This window comes from Lissotriton vulgaris, chromosome 11 (genome assembly GCF_964263255.1).
Source record: "Lissotriton vulgaris chromosome 11, aLisVul1.2, whole genome shotgun sequence".
Classification (NCBI taxonomy): Eukaryota; Metazoa; Chordata; class Amphibia; order Caudata; family Salamandridae; genus Lissotriton; species Lissotriton vulgaris.
In genome coordinates, this window is record NC_141699.1 from 171,559,726 (window position 1) to 171,582,262 (window position 22,537).

The 22,537-nt window shown below is 44.5% G+C and overlaps 1 long non-coding RNA gene across 1 annotated transcript in view; it reads left to right on the forward strand.

Annotated features, from left to right (window-relative positions):
* LOC147679480 (uncharacterized) overlaps nucleotides 1–22,537 on the forward strand; it is a 136,335-nt gene that overhangs the window by 19,307 nt on the left and 94,491 nt on the right. Inside the window, exon 2 of the long non-coding RNA XR_015300883.1 lies at nucleotides 17,627–17,726. This is a non-coding gene — a long non-coding RNA (uncharacterized LOC147679480). The remainder of the gene's footprint in view (nucleotides 1–17,626; nucleotides 17,727–22,537) is intronic.

Here is a 22,537-nt window from a genome sequence, read left to right on the forward strand (position 1 = left end):
GCATGGGGTGATGGCGGAAGTGACTGGTGTGGCCTTACCGGCTGAGGCCCGGCGATGCCTCCTCAATGTTTGGTGTCCGAATGATTACAGTGTAGCCCAGACCCGTTGGGTCACCCTGGGTAATATGGTGGCCAAAAGGGACATCGCCCAGAAATGGGGTGCGCCTGCTCCTCCCTCCCTCAGCTTATGGGAAACCAACATGGACTGGTGCATGCTGCGTGAAAAGACGGTGTACGTGGCCAGGGGCAAGCCTAAAATGTGGAGGTCTGTGTGGGGGGCCTGGAACTCCTACAGAGGTGACATTTGTGACCCCCCAATAGAGACTGACTCTGAAGTCCAACTTTCCCCGTAGAGCCCCTTCCCGCAGTTCCAGATGGGTTATCCTGGAGTGTTACCCCCCACGTGCCTTATTGTTGTCACTGTTATTGCGTGCTGTCATGGGTGTGCGGCCCTCGACCCCCTCCCGCTGCGCAATTCCACTACTTCTGTACTGTCCTCAGCCACTTCTCTTTCTCTTTGACTCCCTTTCGTGCCTAGCGCACGCCTTTTTCTCTTAGCCTATTTGAGGCTTTCCTATTCTTTGGTTTATTTATACTAAGTTTGATGCTATTGAAAATTAAACCTGATTGCTTCTGTGCACAGTATTGTACACGATCTTACCTGCTACCTCAATGCTGCCTGGCCTCCGGGATATAAGGCTGAATAGCGGTGTACTTTTTCTACAAATAAAGGTTTTCCAAAAAAAAAAAAAAAAAGATAGCAGTGCATGTCTGAAAATGGATTCTGGTAGTTCAGGATTTAGCAGTGTCCTTCAGGATTGTGTTGGAAGCCTGAGGATTGTTTCTGGTGATTGGGTACAAATCAAAACTGGAAGAGGGTTTAGTAGTTTTAGTGGTCCTTTTAAGGCGAAGGGGGTTCACAGGTGGCATGTTGTGATGGCCAATGGTGAGCGTTGGAACTTGAGAACAGTTGCCAAGTATAGTGGTCAAGAGTGTGTTAGAGATGGTGTTGGTGGTGAAGGTTGAAGTGGCTTTATCTTCATGAACGATGAAGAGGTAGTAAAGAGGTATGGTAGTGGTGTGTAGCATAGTTGTTTTTCTGATAATGGTGCCAGAGTGCGTGGCGAAGCTGGCACTAATGGTATGCATTGGGAGTGGGGTTAGTAGAATACCTAAGCCAAGAAGACAACCTGCTGGACTTCGGTCAGAAACTGATGCGCTTGGCCAACACCAGCGTAGTTCTATTTACATTCTCAACAGTGCCCTTCCTAACTGTTTATACTGTGTGTATTTTTTCTGTTCTAAACAGGGTACCGTTTTCTCTTGTCAAGGAATGTATTTTTAAGTTATGTTTTTGTGTAGTGCACTGTTTGCCACATGTAACATTACTTACCATTCTTGTGGTGGTTGCAGTGAGCTACCACTTCACTTCTGTGTGTGGTAATGGAAGGGAATGTGTTGTACTGTATATGTGGGCCTCAAAGGACATTGGTCTCACGGGTGTCCAGAGGGTTCTGATGCCATTTGCGACGGTGTAGGTGTGTCTTTCTTTTTTTTCGGCAGTTTCTTGTTGTCTGGCAGAGGGAGCACCACGTCGAGAGATGTTACTTCATTCAATAAATATATATGAAACGTACATATGGCGTGCAGATATATTACAGCATTTAACTCTCTCTCGGGGGCCAAGCTGGTGCATTGACATCAGAAGCGTGGGCATGGCTTGTTACAGAAGTTCTGCATAAGTCTGGCTTGTGGTCCAGGGAGGAGTGAGCAGAACACCATGCAAATAAATGGCTGGGGACAGGGCTGGCCAGGCCTATGGTGACAAAGTAGGAGGGGTGGCGGTAAGGAGTTATGTTGGGGGAGGAGTCTGGTAGCTCGTTCCGGCCAGGAGTTGAGTACTGGACCTTTTTGTGAATGGGATTTATATAGTTAGAGAATAGAGAACACGTGTTAGTATGTTGATGTGAAGCTACTCCTCTCACTCATGCTGCTGAGTGATTGAACTGCGAAACTTTGCAGCCCTCAGCACCCACAGCCTGCAGCTGCCAGGCGGCCTGGGTTCATCATTGACAGGGCAGCCAGGCCGCGGCCTCCCTTCACCTTTGCACAATATACACATGTTTGCAGTCCCTGAGATGCTTGGTAAGTGGAAGTTTACTTTCCCCTGCAAAAAGAATATATATTCATGACAGTAAAAGGTTTCAGTTTTATCCTCATCTAAAACTGGCATATTTAAAAGTACTCTCTTGTATGCTTTTAACATGTGGGAGTATTACACTTGAGTACATCAGTTTATATAATTATATTTACAGCCATTTATTACTAAATGCCTCAGATATACTGATGTAAACTGAAGTACTAAAATTAAACACTCCACATATTAAAGGCATACAGGAGAGGCGCCCCACCACTTTTAAGTTCCACCAGCCACCGTTGGCAGCCAGACCTTCTAGTCAAAGGTCACAGTGGTGTGAGAGCGGCCACCAGAGGGTCCCAGGAGTAGTATGGCATGCATCGAACATTCTTGGATAAAGCTGGCATTATCCTCCTTGAACACAACGTCTTGGTGTAATTTTTCACTTCTCAACAGCGCACTTTGCCTCTGGCACAACTTCTCAGCGCTCTGTGGCATCGGCTCAATAGCCTGTGATTCTGGGCAAATCGCTTAGGCTCCCCATGCCTAAAGAAAATGAATGTGGCCGTGTGTAATGTAACTGAAACTCATACAAATCTCTCCAAAATCTTCAGGTTGAGTTTGCACTTTATGAAAAAATCTGCAAAAGAAAAAGAACTTGTTGAGCGCAATGCTGTTGACCACCTTCTCTTCTGGAACTCACATGCCTCAGGGCACAAAGATATCTTTCTTCAGATAGCTAACCCACATAGTGCTGGTGATCAAACTGCTCCAGAGCTTCAAGTCAATCAAACCTCTGCAGGGTTGGTAGACTCCTTCCTTCTCTCAGCAGCACATTGTCTTAAAGGTGCTTCTGGCCAGCGTCTTAGCGTCTTTCCGCAAGGTCAGATTCCAGGTAATTTCCTGCATCCTCTGTGAAGGTGGTTGTACGGCAGACACCAGCGGTGCTTGCACAGCAGTCCTCTGAGTACCGTGCAGCGTGGTCCCTCCTTTGGTAGAAAAGCACTTTGAACTGGAACAAGTGGGTCAGTGACTCCCACCTTTATACAGGTTAAACAATCAGAGAATCTGAATTCTCTGTTTTACTTTCAGAGTTGATTCTCTTTGATCTGCCCTCTCCAGGCTGTTCTTCAACACAGCCTTTGTGCAGATTGATGCTCCTCACAGATTGGTTAACACCAGCCTTCAGGACTTACAACAGTTGCATAAAGAGGTATGAGCTTTTTACAGCAATCAGCTCATCAACAGCCACAATAACAGTGATCAGAAAAGAGGCAAAAATAGATAGCCTCACCTGAAGGACTCGTCTCACCTGGAACAACAGAGACTGTAGTCCTACCCTTTACCTACACTATTTACCAAATGTCAGTACTACAGGAAGAGGAATCAGAAGCTCCTTTCAGCAAAGGACCTAAAAGAATTTCTAAAGAACCTCTGTTTGATCTTTCCTCACTTCAGTGTCCAAATCTTCTACCTCCAGCTTCAGGAATATTACTGTAGAATCGCTATAACTCAAGAAGACGCAGTAGTTTGAGTCTCACGAACAGCTTTATTGTATTAAGATCAGCAATAAAGATAAACAGACCCCAGCCACAGCTGACTGGCTATCTGCGCCAGCCGTCCGACTCCGGGCGCTCGCCTTAGAACGCTCTCCGCCGTGACATTCTAAATGATGTCAGAGCGGTGCGTTCCAAGGTGATCGTAGGAAAAAAAGGTATAACGACATGGTCAGACTTTCCCCCTACGGTGAAAGATAGCACACATCCCCCTTCCCTGCGCAATTCAAGAAAACAACATTTGTGAGAAACATAGGAACATTGGCTGTACTCTACATGGTAACATATTGCTCCAGTTGTTTCGGACGACTAACCACCCTTGGGCTAGATTTGCGGGGAGCGAAGGATTCCCCAGGACACTTCCTCACGGGCAGATCGCCCCTCATCTGGGGATTGTCTCCTTTCCTAGCCTCATTGTCTTTGTTCTCTGGAGGGGAGTGGTACCTTACAACTCTTCCCAAATTCCAGATCTTCCCTTCCTGAGTTTTTACAGCATTTTTAAACAATTTGACAATTCTTGTAGGTTTGGTAAATTCAGACCAGCTCGTTCTGCCTGTTGGTGCTCTGATTTTTACTACGTCTCCTACTTTGAACCCTGCCTCTTTTACGGAGTGTAGTTTGTCAAACCTGTCTTTCCTTTGGTAAACAGCCTTTACAACAAAACTTTTACAACGCACTACCATTACGACGCAACCATTACAACGCAAACCATTACAACGCATTGCGCTGGGGGGCGATCTAGGATAGGGAATAGATTTAATTTACTATCCAACACCTTCCCTACTATCCACGGGGACTGTAGTTGGAATAGTAAATTAAACTATTCACTATCCAGCACCCCAAAGCGCTATGCGTTGTAATGGTATGCGTTGTAAAAACTGCATTGTAACGGCATGCGTGGTAAAAGCATGCGTTGTAACGTCATACATCCCTTTCCTGCCTATCATGGCTTTGTGCTCCCTGTCCAACGTTAGCGACTCTCTAGAGTGTCCCGTCCACCCTTTGTGCCACACCATCCACCCCGGTGAAAGCTTTGTGTTAGGTCGTCTTGCCCGGAGTAGTTCAAAAGGAGTGACCCCCGTAGTCTGATGAGGGGTCAGTCGGTAAGCTTCTAGGCGTTTCCCTATCTCTTCCTTCCAATTTAACCCATTTGTTCTTGCTAGCTGGATGCTCTCCTTGAGAGTTTTATTGAACCGTTCGACCATCCCGTTGGTCTCGGGGTTGTACAATGCACAGCGTTTGTGTTCGATCCCATTATTCTCGAGAAAGTCTTTCATTTCTTTTGAGCAGAGTTGTACCCCATTGTCTGTCAACAGGCTACTGGGTAGACCTTCCCTGAGGAATAATTCTTGTAGGAATTCATTGACCACTTTGGTGGTGATCTCAGATACTATCTTCACTTCTGGCCATCTGGAATATAGATCCACAAGCACCAAGATGTAAAGAGTGCAAATTTCACCTGTCAGTGGGCCTACTATGTCCAATGCCACTTCTTCCCAAGGCCCCAACGGGGGTGGTCTACATTGCATGGGAGGAGTGTGTTGCTTCAATACCTTGTCACTGATAGTGCAAGGTACGCAGTCTCTTACTTTCCTCTCAATTTAATTGTCCATGCTGGGCCACCAGTAGTCTCCCCGCATCCTCTGTTTCGTCTTGGTGATTCCCAGGTGTCCTTCATGGGCCAAATCCACTAGATATTCCCTCAGGGTTTTCAGCAGGATCAATCTTGTGCCCCAGAACAGACATTCGTCAGTGACTGACAATTCATTTCTGATCATCCAGAATGGTCGTAGTGTCTCGTTTTGTTTGTCTTTGTGCTTCCAACTCTCTTTTACCCTTACACACACCTCCATTAACAGGTCATCTGCTCTAAGGGACTCTTTCCAGCTTTCTTCTCCATTGGCCCCTTGGGTGATTAAACAAACCATTTCTGCTTGTGCCTCATCCTTATCTTCCTCGTTCTCCTCGCCTGCCTCTGCTCCCTTCGTTTCCCCCACGAGGCGTGAGAGGCAGTCTGCCACGAGATTCGTTTTCCCAGGCACGTATTCAACATTGAAGGTGTACTCTTGGAGGTTTACGGCCCAACGCCTGATTCTGCTCGAAATCGTATCAAGACCTTTTTTGTTGAATACTTCAACCAAGGGCTTGTGGTCCGTTCTCAGGTTGAACTTTGTTACCCAGATGAAGTCTCGGAACTTGTTCATAGCCCAGTGTACCGCCAAGACCTCCTTTTCTATCACCGAGTAGTTGACCTCAGACTTCCGAAGGAATCTCGATGCGAAGTTTATGGTTTCTTCACCACTCTCTCCCACTTGTGTGAGCACTGCCCGAGTCCTTTTGAACTCGCATCTGTTGTCACCACCGTCTTCCTCCCCAATATAAATGCTTTGAGGCTTGGTGCCTCAGCTAGTGCTTTTCTCACATCTTAAAATTCCTTCTGACACTCTTCATACCAACTGAACACCACATCCTTCTTGAGCAATTGACGTATGGCATAGGTCCTGCCAGCGAAATTCTGCACGAACTTGCTGTAGAACTCCAACATTCCCATAAACAATTTTATTGCCTCTTTTTTCTTTGGTGGAACCAAACTGGTTATGGTGTTCTTGAGTTCAGCTTTGGGGCGAATTCCTCCTGGTGTTACCTTGTGCCCCAAGAAGTCTATCTCTTTAAAGCCAATCCTGCACTTTTCTCTCTTCACCATGAGGCCCTGCTCTCTGAATCTCACCAACACCTGTCTCAGTCTTATATCATGTTGCACGTTGTCCACGCCAAAGACCAGCACATCGTCTTGATAGCACAAGACACCAGGAATGCCTCTAAGAATACTGCCCATAATTCTTTGGAATACCGCTGCCGCCGAGACTAGACCGAACGGCATTCTTTTGAACTTGAAAGCTCCCATTGGTGTGACGAATGCCGTAAGTTCCTGCGAATCTTCATGAAGCTTGATTTGAAAGTAGGCCGAGGCCAAATCCAACGTCGAGAATACTTTCGCTCCTTCCAACATGCACATCATTTGCATGATATTAGGCAGAGGGAACTTGTCGACCACGACCTCTTTGTTCAATGCCCTGAGATTGATGCATAGACGGACTGAACCATCTTTCTTTCTTGCTGCGACAATCAGCGCCAGCCACTCCGTTGCCTCCACTGGCTCTATGACCCCTAGGTTGGACAGCTTCTCTAGTTCTGCTCTAACAGCCTTCTGAATCGCAATGGGAAGGTTTCTTACTCTTGCTACTACTGGCACTGCATGCTCCTTCAATTTTATCCTGTGGGAGTAGTTTTTTAGGCACCATAGTTCCCCACTGAACACTTCCTTAAACTCTTCTTCTATGCTTCCCCACATCTTACCTACCTCTTGCACCAAAATCTGTGGGGTTGTGTTGGGGTTGAGGTATACTACTAGTTCTTTTTGGACCTGCCACCCCAGTATGTTGTCCCCCTTTACGGATACATAAATCTTAGAGACCGTCAATCTGTCCTTGTAGCCTACAGTGCCCCAGAAATAACCCTTCATGTTGATGGGTTGTCCACCATAGCCCCCCGGCCTTACATCCATTTTAATCAATTTGAGTTTTCCTTTGGCCACCCTTTCAAATTCTTTGACATTAAGGACCGTTATTTTGGAACAAGAGTCAAACATAGCCTCCAACCCTGTTTCTTCTACCTTTATCGTGTCTCTGGGATTGCTAACCTGTCCACTCTGTACATGCAAGATGATTTCATCACACACCCGTGCAGTGTTGTCCTTTCCCTTCTTCTTGTACACTTGACCACTCCTGCAGTACTGCCTGAAATGGCCCTTCTTGCCACACTTACTACATGTGTATTTCAAAGCAGTACAATCTTTGTCACTTGCCATATGTCCTTGCTTGCTGCACTTATAGCAGTTGCCCTTGAAGATCCATCCCCCTTTACTCTCCTTCTGTTCCTTCTGCTCATTCTTCTGTTCCTTAACTGCCAACACACAGTCGCCTTCTGCCACCACTTCACTCACTTTAACCTTACTTTCGCTGTCTTGCTTGATTTCATTTTCACACCTCATCATGTGTTCCACTTTCTTGGCCACTATAAGCACCTCCCTTAGTGGTGGGTCATCTTTTAGCCACAACTCCTCTCGCACTCGCTCTGTCCTGCATGCCAACACAAACTGGTCTCTGATTCTTTCCTCACACCCTCCCCCAAATTTGCACGTGGCTGCCAATTTGCGTAGGTCTGAGACAAAATCTTCTATTGATTCCCCCTCCTTTTGCCCTCTTTTACCAATATGGTACCGTTCCATAATAGTGCTAGTCTTAGGAAGGTAATGTAGATCTAGCTTTTTAAGACTAATTTCAAATTCATTCAATCCCCTTGCTTCATGCGCACTTAGATCTGTAAGGTGTTCTAACACTTCCTCTCCTTCCGCCCCCATATAGTACGACAACAATGCTACTTTCCTTTCCAGTCCTAAATTAGGTCCACACACAACTGCATAGTTCTGGTAGACTTTCTTAGATTTGTTCCACTTAATAGCGGGTTCTCCTGGGCTTGGTAAGAAGAAAGGAGGGGGCGTTATATTTTGCATTATTACTCAAGTGGGGGGCGTCCCTAGCACAATCACTGTAATCTGCGCAATAAAACACCAGGAAATGTATAATTTAAAAAAAAAATACTCCCTATGGTATTTTCACTTAAAGACCAGAACACACAGTGAAGTCCATGTCCCTGATTCTCAGAGTTTCTAACTAATGACCAACGATGACAAGAAATTGTAGTTTGCATGGTTCTGTTTCCACAGCGCGGGGACACACTGTCTCCTAGTGTAACCAGGCACTTTATAAGCTTTATTATTATTATTAAATACGGGTCAGTACTTCCTTGAGCCCATTAGATGGTGCAGTTCCTCCAAATATGTTCTTCCTGGAGAGTCTTTTCACTGATTGACCACCCATCATTTATTCTCTCGACCAGTCCACACGAAATTTCAGTCAGACGCCTTTTCTTGTCACGATCTCCGGAGGTCGCTCTCACAAAATCCGCGCACAGCCTTCTCTCGATCCAGGCAGCGAACAATGTCAGCCCCCTCTCTGGCCACTCCACCGATGTATTGTTGTGCCCCACAGATAAGTGTCTCACAGTTCATCACACGCAGGCTGCTCCATGGTCATATGCCGCTGTCATGCCACCAACATCCTCCACTTTTAAAGTGAGTTACACTGTCAGTCCGAAATGCCGGTGTGCCGCAGACAATTCATATGACCGTGTCGCGCATCCAACAGGAATCCACGGTCACACACACCAGAGCACGCAAACCAGGACCGCGTAGTGATCAACTTTGCCTTGGGTTTCTTTGAAGTCTGTCACAGCATCTATTCCGACTGCCGCAGCACTGCTACTGCATGTGTTCTGAATTTCCCCCGTTCAAAAGATCGTTTGTGTCCAAATATTTTCGTGTCTGCTCATGGTAAGTGCTAGAGTGAGTTCCAAGTCCTGTTGGTCCTCGTCACCAGTGTAGAATCGCAATAAGAAGACGCAGTAGTTGTAGTCTCACGAACAGCTTTATTGTATTACGATCAGCAATAAAGATAAACAGACCCCAGCCACAGCTGACTGACTATCTGTGCCAGCCGTCCGACTCCGGGTGCCCGCCTTAGAACGCTCTCTGCCGTGACATTCTAAATGATGTCAGAGCGGCGCGTTCCAATGTGATCATAGGGACAGAGGTATAACGACATGGAAGATACCACAATTACCAATACATTTTTGTCTAGGAAAAGAACCCCACCTCCGCCTTGTACACAGGAACAAGTCTGAAGCTTCCAACATACAACCTACCGGCCTTCCATGACTCTGATTCGCCCATACACACAATGCATGTACCACACAGCCACATAAACAAGCACACACCACATACACGTAGGATGTTTGCACCAGGGCCTTGGTTAGGGCATAGAGGGCTAACTTTACACATCAGATTTACCCCCTACCAACTGGCCTGGTCACTTCAGTCCTCCAGCTCCTCGCTTGTGGTGATTCCTTGAGTCAGAGGGAAAAAGTGGGGCAGCAGTTCTTACTCCTACCTGGCTGCTAGGGGTTGGAATGCCCTCCCACAAAATTTAGTGCCATTGAATACATCCAGATCTTTAAATGACTCCTCATGACCTGGATTCTTGGGTCTGCTTTCTAAAGCCACCTGTTAGTTTAAGATTAGCGAGCACCAGCACACTCACTGAGTAGCTGTTGCACTTTACAAATACCCAATAATAATAAAGTGTGTCATTAGCTGTCCCCTGTACAGACACAGGTATAGAAAAGGGCTGATTACAACTACGGATCCACAGAACATTGTTCACTGCCGCCACCGCTCTACCTGCTAAATCCATGACCGGGACTAGTAGTCCTCTGTCAAACAAATCAGGGTGCACTTGGTGTGCCCCTACAGGTCGCAAGACAAGTCTAAGACCTAATTCACCTTAAGGGGCATGCCTAGTCTTTCGTGCACATACTAGCATGAGGCTAGGGTAGAAATAAAAAAAAACAGGATACCAGATATTTGCATTCAAGCACTCAGGACAGGGGATCCCTTCCTAACAGTGTTGTTAATAGATTGGCCTGTATTGGATATGCTAATTGTGATGTGTGTGATTTCACTGTTTAGTAGGCACATGGTGCACTGAATATTTCTGCTTGCAAACATGAGTGTTGCAGAAAAGATTGAGACTAGATGTAGCTGTGTATGCATGCAATGACTTTATTTTGGGTGGCAGGAGCATATATAAACCACAGTTGTTGTGCATCAGGAATATTAAAGGTGGGTATACCTAGTGGTATACCTAGGAAAGATAGTAGTGTAACCTATTGGACACTGATAAACCACCAGGAATATTACTAGAAGTCTACCAAGGAACAACATATTAGCATCCCATTGGAGGTACTGTGTCCCTATGTCTGAGCCTTCTTTGCCATTCTATGTGCTGAGTCCTGCTTTTGCTCTTTGCACATTTGATTAGGTCTCTCTGCCATATTTGAATGCTAGGGTGCTTCACTGCTTTCCAATGTATGGTAATATTACTTTTGCTAATATTGATGCAGTGTCAGTGAATCTACTTATTATCTTATTGGGTTTTGATCTAGGTACCAGCCCGAATTGACGCACTATTGGTTTGTTTGTGATATTTCTGTCAGTCACTGCAATGATGGCGTTGACTATTTGTTCCCAATAGTCTCTGTTCTGTGTACCTCTATTCCATGAGGAAGAAATCCCTATTTCCATCTTTGCATTTGGGGCATTGGGCACCTACTTAAGGGTTCATCCTGTTAATCTTCTTGGGGATCATGTATGCTCTTTGCAAATAAAATAAAAGGATCAAATTAAATATTGGGTTCATAGATATCTTAGGGCAATTTCTCAGTATCCTTATTCACTCACACTCGCTAATCTGTTTGACTAAATCAGTCATCTATTTGCTCTAAGGTAGTTCAGGATGCATTTTGTGTGTGCACTGAGCATTCAATATGACTGTGTGACAGCTGCTTGTTTGTCGCTGATGGAGTAGATCCTTATGATTCATGAGGGCTTCATTACTTCAGCTTCTGTTGTAGGCTGCCTGTGGGCGGAATATTTAGGTACAAAATCCATTGTGTTGTGCTGTCTGAATAACTTGGGGCCTATGTCTGTGACGCAAACTCATCATGCTCTGGCTCAATGAAAATCTAGCTTCCCCACTGACCCAGGTTCTCCAGAACTATTTAGGTTAGCTGCAGAAACCATCACTCCAATTCTTAGCCAGCTTTTTAATTCTTTATTAGAATCAGCTGATGTTCCTCCTTATTGGAAGAGGCCTAAAGTTATCCTTCTTCTTAAACAAAGATCTGCAGATCCTGTATTTCTGTCCAATTATCATGCCATCTCTCTGTTGCTGGCTGTTACTAAAATGCTGGAAACGTTTGTCAATATTCAGCTTTCCAGCTATTTGGAGCTAAATAACATATTTTATCTTATGCAATCACTGCATAGTACTGAAACTGCCCTTCCTGAGTTGATGCAAACAATCCCATTCGTTTTGGATGGGGTTAGGAGTCCCGCCTTAATTTTGCTCAGTCTGTCCATGGTCTTCCATACTGTGTCTCACTCTGTTCTATTGCATCAGATGGCTAAGCTAGGAATTGGTAGTTAAACTTGGCGATGATCTAAATCCTTCCGAGAAGAAGAGATATGGCTTGCACCCTATTCTTTGTCTAGGAAGAGGCTATTCTTTGGAGTGCTACATGGCTTTACTTTCAGGCCCACTTTAATCAACATATATATAGCCCCTTCAGCCAAACGTATTGATTTGCATGGCCTTGTGACCTTTCCATATGGTAATGATACTCAGCTGCCCCTCATTTTTAGCATTCTTCAGCAGTTAAAGCTTCGTCTTTTGTTGCTTGTCTGAAGGATTTTCTACATTGGATTCACAAGAGTCGCCTACAATGCAATGCTGATAAACCTGAGGTTTTTTGTTTAGGAAGGCCAGTGATCAGTGGACAAACCACAGTTGGCCAGGGTATTGCGCCTCCCCACTCTGGTTGCTAAGAATTTAGGAGTTATCGCTGAACTCTCGAATTGTGTCAGTGACAAGCACCTGTTTTAGCCTGCTCTGGTCAATTCGGAATTTATTTGACATCTAAAGGCATGCAGAACAGTAGTCCATGTGTTGATAACATCAAAACTGGATTATTCCAATTGCCTATATCTTGCAGGATTAGAAAACTCCGGGTGGACTAAAAACCAGCGAACCATTTCATCTAAGACATACCAAAGAGGGTATCACTTTGTGGTTACCTTAGGGATTTACACTGACTCTCCATTAAGAAAAGAATTTTGTTGAGGGGCTAACTTTAATCCTTCGAGCCTTCTATAAATGCAGCATGTTGTATTGGAAAACTAGGTCAGTACACTATAAACATTTCAGAACTCTCTGCTCATCTTTGTGCTGCTTGCAGAGGTACCTAGAGTCCGTCTGGCCAGGTCCAGCGGGCATTCTTTCTCATTACTTGCCAGCGAGGCATTGAACCAGCTTCCGCTTTCACTCCATTCCATTTCACAAGAATTGTTATGTAAGAAAGCTGCCAAAACACATCTCTTCTCTCTTGACTGCTAGGCCGACCTGTGAGCTTGCCTGTATAGATGTAGCACCGGCACACTCTACAAAGTGGCTGTGCGCTTTAGAAATGTTTTAATTAATTAATTCACTCATTATCGTCGTGATGCAAATGTTGTTTTTCATATGCCCATTTCCATTCTCTACAGTCGAACCATACAGAAGAATTTGCCCTTCAGGAATGCCATATTTATCATGCAATGGTCCAAAATCTATGTTTTGCTCATTAGCTAACAAGTCCCCTAATTTCTCTGACTCAGATCCGCCGATTCAAGTATTCTCTCCCAGTCCCCTTGGTGTGGTAGGGTCAGTACTCTGGTTAGTGGGTGTTCGGGTGCGTAGGGCACCTTTGTTAATGTTCTCTGCTATGACTGCACCCAACTGTACCGCATGGTTGTCATGCTCATTTCTGGGCTTTGGGTTTAACAGAATCTGCATATAGTTACCCCTTCTGCATGAGAGGTTCACCTCTGTCTCTCGGGCAGCCGACTGGAGTTGAATGACCATTTAATACAAAACTCACAATCAGGACCTGCTAGCCCCACGTCTGACACCAGTAGCCTCAGTTTGGGCAATAAATCACTGCGCCAATTCAGGCCTCAGATTATATCTAGTAGAATGAAGTCCATTTCCCGAAAGATTGTTTTGGATATTTTGAGTGACAGCTTTGAAAAAAGATATAGTAGGCTGGGTAAATTGGCCTTTTGCCGCCAGGGAGACCATCTCAGAGACAGATAGCGATAGTGCTGCCATAAATTTAAAGAACTTCTCATGGCTATAACAGCTGACCTACGATCCAGTCTAAAAGTTCTACTTCATTTCTATTGCTGCGGACCCCAGGTATCCCAGCTTGTACGCTTTCCACTAAGGCTTCTTGCTCCCAACAGGTGTATGGCCATTGGTGCATAGGATAAACTCCAGACTTGCCCCAGTTGATTCTCAATCCCAAGATGTTCCCGAACTGTTCTAGATGCATATGTTGTTCTTCATATACCATTGATAGCATGCAGCATAACTGGCTTACATGCGAACAGGTTGGTGGGGGACGCTGGGTGGTGGCAGTCTCCTGATGTGCCATCTGTAGGGCGAACTACTGTGTGAGCTTGTCTTATACTACCATCTTCCGCATCTAGGATTCAAGGTAGGCCATCATGTTTTGCCCAGTGTTAGAATAGTGGGAATACCCACTATGCTAAGATTGTTCCTTCTGGATCTAAACCCCCTCCTAGACCCAAAGTTATCCATCCTGTATTTCAGGTATCTAACTCTTTTAGTTAAGTCTTTGATCTGCCCCGGCAGTTCCTCAGCAGCTTGCTGTAGCTCTGATATAGTCTTTTCTACTTTCATGACACAGTCCATCATATTCCTAGGATCATCTTGCAAGAGTGTCTTTTTTCAAGTTCCAGCGAGTCTGTAGGGGAGGCTTTAGCTGCAAATATTGGATCAAACTTGTCTTCAGCGTTGTCCGGTTTGACACTACATTGATGCAGTGCAGAGCCACCCAGTTTGAGCTCAGTGTCGTGTTCTTCTGATCTGTGTCATCTCATAGCTTGGAATTTCTCCTCATTCTGATACTGGGATAGGAAGGTTCACTGGGATCTTGCGCTGGCCCTCTCTGCTTCCGTGCTTCTTCTCTCAGGAAAAATGTTTTCTCCTTCGCAGTGCTGTGAAGCAAAAAAGGAGGGCCAAGGGGGAAAGGCACCCAATCTCCATATGGTTGGCTGCGCTTAAGCTGGATTTTGGTACGAGGGTCAACACAGTTCCAGCCCTGCTGCCTGTGATGCGACAGTTGTTGCCGATTCCATTGAGTACTTTCAGTAAGTTTTAGTGCACCATGATGTGACATAAAGTTCCCCTTCACCCCCTGGTTTGCTTTTATCTGCCAAGCACCCATTCATGCAGGGCAGTGAATGTCTGTTGTTGCTCTCCAATGACGTGCAGCTCTCAGGGGGAGGCTGGGCGGATATTGCTCACCATCTACCAGGATGGAACCCAGAGCCAGCAAAGTGTGAACCTCCTAAAGTGCCAACAATGCCAGGCCTCTGCCATCGCCAGCGCACCTCTGTGACACTGGTCCTTCTGCTGCCTCTTCTTTGCTGCGTTAGATGGATAATCAAGAGCATGCTGTTGACATTTATCCCCTTCTATTTTGCACCTTTTCTTTTTTCCTGTGGGTGAGAGAGGCAAAAAATCATTCTTATTGCAGACCCCCCAACTCCTCAAGTTATGTCATTGAGCTCTGGTTTCAATGGGATGGAGACAGAGCACCGATGCCCAATGTATGCGGGGCATCCTGCAACCGCCAGCAGCACCTCGTTAAGGACTTCCAACTGGGATTGGGGATAAATCTGGCCCCTGGTATAGGAGTCACTCTTTGCTCTCTTTCCCAACGTTCGCCGGCCCACCTACCTCAAAGGTCACCGACCTTCATCTAGTCCAATTGGGTCTCCAACTCTCCACGCTGCACTCTCCCCAGTTGCCTGCTGCGATTGTCTGCAATTTGCCTCTGGATGCGGGCAAGGGGGCCGCGTTTCTCCCAATGATTCACCAATCAGGCTGGCTCCGTGCCCCACAGATCTCTTTATGCCAGACTGCAGCCCCACCGCATCAGCTGCGGCTGTTCACCATCTTGATGCTGCAGAGGCCAGCCGCCTCATGAACTCCCCTTGTTTTAGTTGTGGCACTACCAACCTGCTCCGGATAAGCAGACTTTGATTGGGAGCCCCATCCCATTACATGATAAGTAAAAGCCCCCCGGGGTGATCCACAGCTCTTCAAGCCCACTTCTCACTCCATGACATCCAAGACCACCCCCCCCCCCATCTAGAGATGTTGCCATGTGTGGGGCAAATATATGTTTTTGAATGGTTTAGATTTAAAAAGTTCAATGTCATCCAAGATTGCCTGATATTGAGAACATCATTGAGGATGGCTTAAGCTACCATAGAGTTGGAGGGTAAGTTGAATATGTTTGGTGTTTGGAACATGAAACTTATAGTGTGTGTGTGTTCAATGAGTATATTTTAAATTACTATGATGTGATACCAGCGGTGGGTGGTAATATGTTAAGGAGTTAGTACCTGATTGCATATTGTAATGCTTTACGCATTATCACAGTACATGTGTTATAATTTTGCAGCACAGAGTTATATATGTGACCAGTCAGGTGCTAAGACTCTGAACCCATGATACTAGATTCCAAAGTCAACAACTGAGCTACTAGACTAGATTAGCACAATGTAATTTCTGTGTTTAAGCCAAGATGGTGTAGAATATTAGATGTTTCCCTAAATGATCATATTAAATGGGATAGTTTCGATATTGGCTGAAATTTTGCTTTTGGAGTCCGCATCATTAGCTCAAGTTAACACCAGTGCAATTTCCGCCACTACACTACAGAGGTGCAAGTGTCTCAATACAATACATTTTTCATTGTCAGTGTGGCAAAGGTGAAATTTCCATCAGTAATGGAAACTGAATTCTGTTTTTTAATGTATAAATCAGGTTCTAGGTTCCGTCATCCTGGTTCTATTGGATCTGTCTGCGGCGTTTGACACCGTGTCACATGACATCATGACCACCAGACTTGTGAACATCGGTCTGGAAGGTGGAGCTCTGGCATGGTTAAGGAGTTTTCTGACTGACCGCACCCAGACAGTCATCCTGGGTCCCCACCGGTCAGAGGAGTTGGAGATCTCAAAGGGGGTGCCACAGGGTTCTTGCTTAAGCCCGACCCTCTTTAATATCTATGTGGCCCCCCTGGCAAACATCATGAGATCTCATGGGTTCATCCCTATGTCATACGCGGATGACACCCAACTCCTCTTTCCGTTCAAACATCTCACTGAGACGGTCAGGAACTCTTTCTCCTCGGGGATGAAGGCAGTGGCCCACTGGATGGCATCTAACTTCTTGCAATGTAACGTTGCAAAAACGGAAGTGATGCTGTTTGGTGAGGCAAATCTCCTATGGTCCCCAGACTGGTGGCCGCAAGATCTAGGCCCAGTCCCAGAGCCAAAGCAGGTGGTAAAAAATCTTGGCGTGCGCCTGGATCAGGAGCTCTCCCTGAAACAAAACAGCAACCAAGTGGTGAGCTCATGCTTCCATGTGATCGCCATGCTGAGGAAAGTTTTCCCTATACTCCCTGACTCAACTAGGAGAACATTAGTGCAGGCCCTAATACTGAGTCGTCTGGACTACTGCAACGGGATGCTCCTATCAGCAAATGAGGGAGTTATTGCGAGATTGCAAGTAGTCCAGAACACAGCGGCCCGTCTTGTACTAAATCAGCCACCCCGTACACCATCGAAGCCTCTTTTGAACACCTTACATTGGCTACCCATTAAACAAAGGGTGAAGTACAAGATTGGATGTACTATATATAAGAGCCTCCAGAACAGAGGGCCTGAGTATCTAAACAGCAGATTCTCCCTCTATAAACCTGTACGGTCCCTGAGATCTAGTGACCAAGCCTTACTACAGGTCCCAAGAGCTAGAAAGACCAGGCAAGGTGGAAGGGCGCTTTCCATAGCCGGACCAAGGTTGTGGAATAGCCTCCCTCTCTCTCTGAGACCATGCCAGGACTATCTCCCGTTCAGAAAACTGTTAAAAACCTTCCTATTTTCCAACTAGTGATATCTGTGTACTTACTGCCACAAGCTGTAAAGGTGTTCAAGGCGCGGAGATACTCCCTCGGGAGGTGATCCTAGCGCGGTATAAACCCGTAAATAAATAAATAAATAAATAAATAAATAAAAGAGCTCTGAGCACAAACACTGTACATTTTTCTTTTTGTCTCCAAAGGTGAACAGAAACCATCAGTGCTCATGAGAATCAATGGGTTGTGCCTCTTCTATGACATCTGTGAAAGTAAACAGACAGCATCCTGATATCCAGATTAATGGTAAGCTCCTAATTTGTTTCGGAACAGGAACCTCCAGTAGTTTATTAATATGTACCCAGGCTAATCAGACACAGTTTTATAGGGTGATTCTTGGCTGTGACAGCACACAAAGCCTTTACCAAAGCGTTCTGATCGCTAAAATTACCCTTTTAGTTGTTCTCAACTGTAAATTTACTCCTTTCGTTGGCATATTACTTCACAGTTGTTGATGCCTTCAAAAACACTTTTTATAGTCTAGCATAAGGTTATTCGAACACAACAGCGACTATACACACACACACACACACACACAATGCATCTAAAATCTCTACTCTATGTCAGATATGTGCAGAAATTTCTCTATCCCTCTCAATCAACATTTACAGTTATTCTACCCCTTTGTATCTCCCTATCTCATCAGATCTTCCCAATCCACTTCCTAATATTGTCATCCTCCTTAAATATTTTGTGTCTCTAGGGATCCTATTCTCCGCCTACCCAGTTTTTAGTTCCACTGGATTTACAGAGAGCTAAGGGGCACAAGAATCAAACCCGCATTTTGCGATTTCTAAATAACAATTACCGATTCGAAATTTAGAAATTTAGAATTGTGATTCCTTAAAATTCCTTAATTGCGACTCGCAAATTGTGAGTTACAATTAAGGAATTGATTCCCATTGATTCCTATGGGCCTAGAGGCATGCACAATTTGCAAGTACACCATAGGTACTCGCAAATTGCGCATGCAATTTCAAGGGTTCCAAAAGGATTCCCTGTTACACCCCTGAAATTCCCCTTTTTCTACATGTTGCGCACACACATGCCCCTAGGGCATGTGTGTGTGTAAAATGTAACTTTGAAAAATGTACTTTACTGCATTTTTCAAAGCAATCGCAAATTACCATCAACTTTAGTTTGATGGTAATTTGCGATTCCTAGTAGCGAAATCGCAAACATTTTTTGCTTAATGCATTGCATTTAAGGAATCACAATTTGTGATTCCTTAAATGCAATCGCAATTTAGGTAATTGCAATTTTAGCAATTCTTACGTTGCGATTTTTGCATTTTGGATGATGCATCCCAAATGCAAAAATACAGTCGCAAAGGGGCAGATTCTGCGATTCTGCCCGTTAACGACCGATTTTTGGTTTGATGCTTGGGGCCCCAAGTGTTCTAGCTAACCAAATATCTAGGCATTTGATAGCCCAGCAGTCCACTTAGTTTATGGGTGTGTAAAAAAGAGCCCCCATTCTCAGGCCTTGTAGAAGCTTATATAGGTCTCTGATAGTGATAAGGATTACATTTCCACTGGCTTACAACATTATGATGAGTCCATTGTATACCTCCTATTATCATGAATTAAAATGGATAGTAGCCTGCCAGCCTGACTGTAGTATCCTGGACTTCACACCCGCTCGTGATGCCACTTTTAGGCTTGCGACACTGATCATGGAATGCTCTTCTGAAGTCTGGATTTTGTGAACGACGGTTTTACCTCGCTGTCACTCTGCTCATGTTCCTGAGGCTGGCGCTGCTGTTGTGCCTAGCTGCCTTGGGTGATTACGTGTATAGAATAAACTTGTTACCTGCCGTTACCTCTGTTTCAGTGTGTTGGTTACCACATTACCTGTGGTGACATATATATGTGAAGCCACCCTTTCACAGAAACTAGGCGAACCTGGTGGCCGTGAAGAGGATTTCCTTCAAAGTCTCTGTGGTGCTGCTACAACCGCTGTCCCTGACATATTCCAGGGATGCCAGGTGAAATCTCCACTCTCTACACGTCATATTTCAGCAGGAAATTGTCGACAACGATACCAGGTAAAATCCCTGTACAACAGGGCCTCAGCGAATGCAGACGAGTGGGGGCAGAGACAGTTCAAACGTTGGACATGCCTGGAGGCAGGCTCGAACGTAGCCATCAGATGCCGTTGGCTCAGCGGCATTTGTAGGCCAATTATCTTCATTACAGCTTAGGATTTCAACAGCAGTTGGCCCCTTTACAGAGGTGAACAGAGCGCCACAAAGTACAGTGAAGCATATTAAGCCATAACTAACCCGTTTTCTTTGCACAAGGCGATGTGCACACCAATTTTGTAAGCACTGCACACTGTATCATATTCTCAACTTATTTTGTTGCCTCCTTTCTGACTGTGTTGAGGGCATTGCTGAGCACTTCTAAGTGTGTCCTTTTCTACATGCTTTTTAGGTCAAGCCTGGGCAGCGCATGCGCTGCTCTGCGAGGCATGCTGTATTAGAGTATGGCCTTGAAGCTCCGCCCACTCTCCGCCTATATTTTTCATTGGCTTGTGTCATTGTTCTTTGTAAATTCTGTCTTCTGATTCGGTAATAGGCTTGTTAGTCCCTCCTTAGTACCGCCTTGTCTTCATTTGTAACCTCTCATAAGGACTTGATCTTTTAGTGGTGGGGTTACACAGTATGTTTTATCTCTATCTGTGAGCACTATTTCCTTTAAGGATTTTCACCCAATCCACCCACAGCGTGCTTTCCTGATTCAGCCAAACTTTTTCACACCGCATAGCAGGACAGCGGGCGCTTTCACTTCAAATCACAGCCCTGAGGGAACGCGTCTGGCCACTTTGCTTTTGTCTATGCTTTATTTGGAACATATAGCGCAGCGAGGCGCTCAATTATAAAGCATGGCTGGGCATTTTTTTTTTGGTCCCACGTCGTACACAGACATTGGAGGCATGAGGGGGAGAGTGTGATAACATGAAAATGCATTATAATATGTTTTGTTCCTTTAATTCATGGAATCCTGTTAAGAGGTTCTTTCCTAGAATGTAGACTTCCCTGGAAGTCAGTTGATCGTTTGACTTCGTGGATGAGGTTAATAAATACTCACGTACCTGTTCCTGAAGTTTCCTGTTTACTTATTTTAATGTGACAAACACCACATTAAATTGGCGACGATCGGGTAACCTCAACACGGAAAAAAAGAAGATTTTGACACCCCTCCTCCAGCGGCAGTGTTTAAGGAAAGGAAGCAGTGACTTCCCTGCGGCAGTTCGTTTAACACGATGTTCATCTGTGTAAACATATGGTGAGGAGAGCGGTGGGCTTTTAAACTCGGCGGAAATATTGAATTTTTTTTTTTAATCTAAAAAGTAACTTGCTTTTAAAACTAACAAGCACGAGCTTTTGAAGTGGAAGAGAACGTGGAGAGCGTGAGCTGTGACAAGCGCGAGCTGCGCGAGGTGAAAGAGAATCTGAGCTGAGTGCTGACGTAAGCACGAACTGAAGAGTGTGCTACGTACAATCACCATGCGTTTCATCTTTGCGTTCCACCTTCAGTGAACAGCGCATTCTTCTCGTCATAATACCACGGTGTTCTAGTTTTCAACATTTGCATTTTGTCTCGTCACAATCTCACTTTTCCAAGACATTGTTAATTGTTATTTCCCAGCAAGTTGAGACAATTGCTCTTTCTCCAGCTTAAACTTAAAGACAATTGGTTAAAAAAAAAGGAAATATACTTTGAATTGAATAAAAAGTGAAAGAAAAAGAACTAAAATGTTACTCAACCAGCATTTTTTCTAGTAAGTCCTGGAGAACCAAACGTAAAATGGAAAAAGTGGAAGAAAAGTTTTGCGAATTATGCCAGGGTATGTGGTACGAATTTAAGTGCAGAAAGGAAACTGGCTCTTCTTTTACATTGCCTCGGTGGTGAAGGACAAGATGTTTTGGAACATCTACCAGATTTACCTGCAGCAGAGCAAAGAAATTTGAATGAATACGAGATTGCTATATTACAATTAGATCGTCATTACTTACCAAGATTAAGCACTATAATGGAACGGTATCATTTCAGTTTGAGGGAACAAAAGAAAGATGAGACAGTCGAGGAATATGTATCTTCTCTAAGAAAATTAGCTTCTTCGTGCAACTTTGGACAAACGCTTGACGAAAGGATACGTGATCAATTTGTATTAAGATGTGCACATGATGACATCAGGAAAGAGTTATGGTTGAAAGATGAACCTCCACTTGAAGAAGTTTTAGTTATCGCAAAACAAGTCGAACATATGACTAAATGTGTAGGTGAATTAAAAAAAGAAAAGGAGAAACCTGATACAAAAGAAAAAAATAAGGTGGAAGATATTGTATGTCAAATAAAAAAGCAAGAGGGTGGTTGTGGTCAGGAAAAACAAGGTGCCATGGCAAATGTAATGAATCCTAACATGTCTAGTACTGTGTATTCTTCTCAATCTAGTAAATTTTCGTGTTTCAGATGTGGTCAAAATTCACATTTAGCAAATTCTCCAATTTGCCCTGCATTAAAGATTGTGTGTAACTTATGTGGAAAGAGAGGGCATTGTGCAAAGTTCTGTAGAACAAGAATGTTAAAAGGGGATGTAATGAAAAAAAATGGTCTCGACCTCAAGTTAGAACCGTGAGTTTTGAGATAAAATGTAATGAGATTGATCATCCTTCACATTTTGTGAAAGTAGAAAATAGGATGATAAATTTTAAATTTGATTCTTGTTCTCGTATTACCATAATTGATGAGAAATTATTTAAGGATACTTTTCCAAACAATCCAAAATTAATGAGATCTGATATACTACCTTTAGGTTATAGTGATAAACCAATAAAAACCCTAGGGTATTTCTTGGGTGAGATAGAATTGGGAAGTCAAATAACTGTTGGAAAAATATATGTAGCAAAGAAAGGTGATGCCTTATTGGGGTGGTTACATCAAAGAGAACTTGGTGTCACACTTGATCCAAATTCAACTCCCCAAGTTCAAATTCAGGAAGTGCATGAGAGTGTTGAAAGTTGTGTGAGTGATGATTTATGTAAAGTTTTT